We start from the raw sequence: 6000 nt of genomic DNA, 5'->3' as shown, positions 1-6000 counted from the left end.
TAGGGGCCATGTACAATTGTCTTCAGGGGTTTGTTGAAGTTAGCAGATTCAGATATACGAATATGTTGGGAAAGATGCTTTGAGTAACAGGATAAAAAACTTGGAAGTTTTAACAAAATTGATGGCCAACCATTACAAACTGACCCATTATAAACTGACTCATTAACATTTTGGAATATTCATTCCTTTCAATTGATTCAGCACACACACTACAGGACATCTTCAAGTCAGGGAATGAGTGTGTCTCAATGAATTAAAAGGAAGGGTCCCTAACAGTTTCAGATGATCTTCCAGTGAGATTCAACTTCTCCTTCTGAATTAATCAGAAACTAATCGATAAGCTATATTCTGTTTTTCTATTATCAAATATTTCTGGAAAACCTTCCATTTGCCCAGAAAATTTTAAGTACTAGGGAGAGAGCAAGGAATAGAATGCTTATGCAAAGTAACACACCAGTACCTTTTATCTATCTCTGACCTGCTGAAGTGGAAGTTCTAGTAGGAATACTACTGGCTTGCTCAAATTTGAAGGGCTTCCCAGGATTCAGTATCAGGTGTGCTAGTCAACTGGAAATTTCACTGTGACAAAATATTGAGAAAACTCAAAGAAGGAATGATTTACTTTGGTTCATGGTGCCAGACCATGGTCAGCTGGCTTCTTTGTTTTGGAAACTGTGGTGAGGCAGTATATTGTGGCTGCAACAGCCTGTGGTAGAGAAGACTGCTTACCTGCAGTGGGGAGGGTCCAGGGAAAAAATAAACCCTTCAAAGGCACATCTCAATCACTCACTTCTTCCAATGTGGACCTATTTCCTTAAGTTTCCATAACCTCCCAATAGCACTACCAGGTGGGTACCAAGCCTTCAACACATGAGACTTTGGGGGACATTACAGGTCCCAACTATAACACCAGGCAAACTGAGACAAGTCAATCAGTATAAATACATGTTCTCTTGCAGAAGATTGTAGCTTGCAGTGGGCTTTATTGAAAAATAACCTTCCAGTAATACTAGTGACACCCCAATGCAATAATTCAATACGGGTTTCTTCTCATTAAAATGTGTTGTAATTTATGTACCTAATACTTATAAATCGAATTTATTGAATTCCCATTTGTAAGGCATTTTATTGTATACAAAAGAGCTGAGCAAACCTAAAACCATAAACGCAAATTTGCACTATGAAAGCCAAGGAAAATAAACACTAGAAAAGCCAAGTGCAACCTTCTAAGAGGCAGAAAGAGCTTAGGTTACCTATGTAGGGAAGCTTTAGAACAAGAAGAGAAATTAAAACCAGAAAAAGATATTAATAAAACCCATGAGACAAACAATATCAATCAGTCAGATAATTAAGAATCATAAAAACTAAAAATATCTAAAATTCATCCTGCTCTTTTCTATGCAAACCAAAAGTTTCTCCTAGATTTTGATGTTGCTCATTAAATCTTTTTTTTTTTTTTTAAATTGGGGATTGAACCCAGGGGTTCTTAATGACTAAACCACATCCCTAGTCCTTTGTTATATTTTATTTAGAGACAGGGTCTCACTGAGTTGCTTAAGGTCTTGCTAAATTGCTAAGTTGGTTGGCTTTGAACTCACAATCCTCCTACCTCAGCCTCCTGAGGTGTTAAATCTTGAATAGTTCTTCTGATATGTGTTACAAAGTTTGTTTATATTTCTCATTGGTAAAATTTCCCCATAGTTTATTTAAATCTGAACTTAAATCTCATCATTGTACTTTATGATAATATAAATAGAACCTCATATGTCCATGTGGAATGAAGATTGAAATTAAGTCTCAATATTCTGTGCTGCTCTTATCAGCTAAAATGGAACCTCTTTTTAAATTGTTCTTTTGCTACCAGGGATTGAACTCAGGGGCACTCAACCACTGAACCACATCCCTAGCCTTGTTTTGTATTTTATTTAGAGACAGAGTGTCACTGAGTTGCTTAGCAACTCACTGTTGCTGAGGCTGGCTTTGAACTCACGATCCTGTTTTAGTCTCCCGATCTACTGGGATTACAGGTGTGCTCCACCACACCTGGCAAATGGAGGTTCTTATGGCCTACCTGTAATTTTTCCTCCTCACTGTACTCCTGTAGATAAGGTCCCACTACTGAGCAACTGTCCTTAATGAGGAGCCAGGCAGAGTTTTGCTTATCTCTGAGTAAGAATCTTTTCTCAGAAGTGTCCTGTCATCTTATGGAATTATTCAAATAAGCCAATAGCACTTTCTTGTGGAGTCTGGACACTCTCCCTCTTTAGCCTACAAAGCCTGCCTCTCACAGCCCTGATTATTCACTTTGCTCCTCATTGACCCTCTATGGCTAGCAGTGTTCTTCTTCCCTGCAATGTAATGATATGTGAGTGATAAACTAATGTCTATCTCATTTCTCTTGTGCGAAGTGCTGTATATTTGGCTACTGCCACAACTGCACAATGGGAATCCCTCCCTTAACAATGAGGTCATTAAAACATATCTTATACAATGATATCTTATACAATGCTACACAATTCTTCTCAATCTTCTCTTTTCCCATAGTTTCCACCCTTATCCTATAAACATCACTGCTAGAGTGAAGCTAGCAATCACTTAAGTATTAATAAATTATAATAATAATAATTATTATTATTATTTCTGTTAGGTGTGCTTTTTGATTAGGTGCAAGTAAGACTTTCACAATTGAGGGGTGAATGAATGTAAAGCTTTAAGATGCTAGTTACTGCATGAGATCTCTAAGTTATAACTAGGTGGAGAGTGCTCAGAAATTATTGAGGTCAAAGAAAACTTGAAAGAAAAATATGCATTTGCTTAGCAAAGATTCTGTGAAATACACACACACACACACACACACACACACACACACACTTCTAAATTTCCCATGATAACTTAAAAGATGCCATATGCTATAGCTTCTATCTGAAGTATCTCCCAAAGACTCAAAGTATTAAAGGCTTGATCCCCAGCACATGGAAAGTTGCAGAACCTTTAAGAGGTGGGGTCTAGTGGGAGGAGCTTGAGTCAGTGGGTGCATCCACTTAACAGGGATATTGGGACCTTGGCTCCTTACTCTCCTTTTTTGCTTCCTGGCTGTCATGAGGCAAATAGGCCTCCTCCTCCTCTTTCACTCCCACCATGAGGTGCTATGTCACCACAGTCCCCAAACAACAGGGCCAAGTACACAGGGACTGAAACCTCTGAAGCCATACTCAAAATAAACCTTTTCTCCTTTACAGGTGATTTTCTGAGGTATTTTCTTACAATAATGGACAGCTAACTATTCCATCACATAAATTCACAAGTTGTAAGAACAAAATAAAAATAATAACTGCACTGAATTTATATTCTTCTTGTTCCTTCTTAAATAAAGAAATTGGTAAGTAGTGCATTGGTTATAGGTAGGTATTAAGAGTGATTCATAAAACATCAGTAGTAGAAAGGACTTAAAGGAACTTCCTAGTCCAGCCATCCACCTCTCACTGAATTAATGGATGTGAAAATGAGGTTCAGTAATTGTCTGTGATGAGTGTCAGATGTCAGTGTCAGGATCTCTGACTCTCAGCCCAATTCTCTTTCAGCCACCCCACCCCCAATCCCTGCTAAAATTAATTGAAAATTGACTCAATAGCTTGGCCAGGTTCCTAATGTGGTAGCTTAGCATATTCATTGAGTAGCAATGTAATGCATTAAGAAAGCAGTTTCCATCTTACTCTGGGTCAGACAACGTTTCTCCTAGAATTCAAAGAACCAATACAAATCATAGTACTAAGAAGACTTCACGAGTCATGACATTCATGAATTAACTGATCAATAATGCTATTTGATATCTTTTAACTATAACAAAATTTGAAATGACCTATGGTTAAATATCAAGGAGGCATAATAACACAGACCTTCAAACTTCCATGGGCCAATGGGATGAAGGGTCATCATAGGCCAGGATTTGGCCTGTGCATTTCCTGCATGCATGTGACAGTGCAAATTGACAAAGAAGAATAAAGTCACCGAGAGGAAGCATGAGATGCAAATCAAAATTGAACTAAAAATGGAGCCAGGAAACCTCAGAAGTAGGAAGTTAGTCTGCAAGAGTTGAGAAGGGGATTCTTTGCAGGGCAGGATCAGACAAGACCAAACCAGATCAAAGAAGTTAAGAAAAGCAATGCTTATTCTAGGAGAACTTCAAACACACACACACACACACACACACACACACACACACACACACAGAATCCTCTTCCTTCAACCCAAAAATTCATCTCTAAAAATATAGGGAGTGAAGAGGAAAGAGAACGGGCTCTTAGGTTATTCCATTGCCACTACCAGAAAATGTGGAAAAAATGCAATTGAGAAGAGATATATATTTTTTAATCATATAGACATTTTTCTTTTTCAAAATCCATATTTTGCCATGAAATGAATCGCTGGGATGATTTTCTGAAAAAAAAAACTTCATTAACATGTAGGTCTATGAACATTGTAAAATGTCTAAAATAAATTAGCTGATAATTCTGGTGATAGGGATCAGTCTACACAAAGGGCTGACAATGTTAAGAAGATTGTGCTGGGATTCTAGTTATGAGAATGAGAGCAATTTTGTGTGCCTTCAACCCAGATGAAATCTCACCTTGAAAAACTACGAAGAGTGAAGAAAATGAATGAGCAGACAAGCCTCCACAAGTGGGAGACTTTCCCAGCCAAATTTCAGTGACAGCCAAAAAGACGAGGCTATTTCCAAAAATCTAGCTCAAGAATTAATGGTGATTTATTACTCTGGGACCTGACATTAATTAAAGCAAATTTAGCAGTATCCTTATCACTTCAAGTTGATGTTATTGCAGTTGGCTGGAAAGAGAATACAAATTACTTGGGCAAGAGCTGCCAGTTGTCTTTCTACCCCAGCAGAGAGGTTTCTGGAACTTTAGAACCCCTAAATTAAATTATGTTGGTGGGACCCTAGCCTGACTGTTCTTCAGTCTTGGCCATCTGTATTTCTCTCAAATGCATGACTTAGCTTTTTTTAAAAACACCACAAGTAAATGCATAATATAAAGTGAAGTGGCCAGAGAATGGAACTGAAGGTAGAAGCATACTTAGGTTGTGTAGCTTAATTTACAACACTACAGACATGATTTAATACTTACTAAATAGTTATCATAGGTATAAATTATAATAATATTAATCAATGTGCTAGAGGAAGACAATAGTCTGATAATCACAATGAATATATTTTGTAGCAAACATCAATCTTAATTCACAACTCTTGGATACTTCCACAGTCTCAGTAGAAAACCAACAAGGAAGAATGAATTTCTTTCTCTATATTTTCAATTAGCACCCATACTGATCTCCAAATTAAGCCTCCCTTCAAAATGGGGTGCCTATACCTTAAGAGTTCAGTGCATTTATTGAGTTTTATAATTATGCTTTAAATATTTGAGGCTAAATATTTGGTTTTACAATTATACTTTACATATTTGATGCTAAATATTTGGTGCTAATTAAGAAATTACGCATTTAATTACAGTAAACTCTTCTTTATTTTTCAAATTATCTGAATTAATCATTTGGCTATCAGATCCAACTGGTAGTCCCATTAAGTACCATCATTGAAAGAGTGACTGCCTCATTATGAAGACTCCACTGCAAGTCACCCTGCAAATGGCTGTCACTATACTTGCACACAGTTGAGCCATTGGCAATGAGCATTAACATGCGTTGAGCTCCTCCTATGTTGTTCTCCTATGGATTCATACATCCCATTGCTGCTACAATACCTTATTCCACAGACACCACTCTTAGGCCAAAGTTTGCAAGTAATAAATGAAGATGCAAAACAGTTAAATAACTTATATAACAATCACAGTACCACAAAGAATAAAGCTGAGGTTTCAGCCCAAGTACATTAATTACCTATTGCTGCAGAACAAATTATCCCTAAATTTAGGAATTTCAAATGATAGCACCTATTATATCACAGTTCCTTGTAGTTTATCCAGT

Source organism: Callospermophilus lateralis, chromosome 10 (genome assembly GCF_048772815.1).
Source record: "Callospermophilus lateralis isolate mCalLat2 chromosome 10, mCalLat2.hap1, whole genome shotgun sequence".
NCBI classification, from domain to species: domain Eukaryota; kingdom Metazoa; phylum Chordata; class Mammalia; order Rodentia; family Sciuridae; genus Callospermophilus; species Callospermophilus lateralis.
This window is presented reverse-complemented; position numbering follows the sequence as displayed.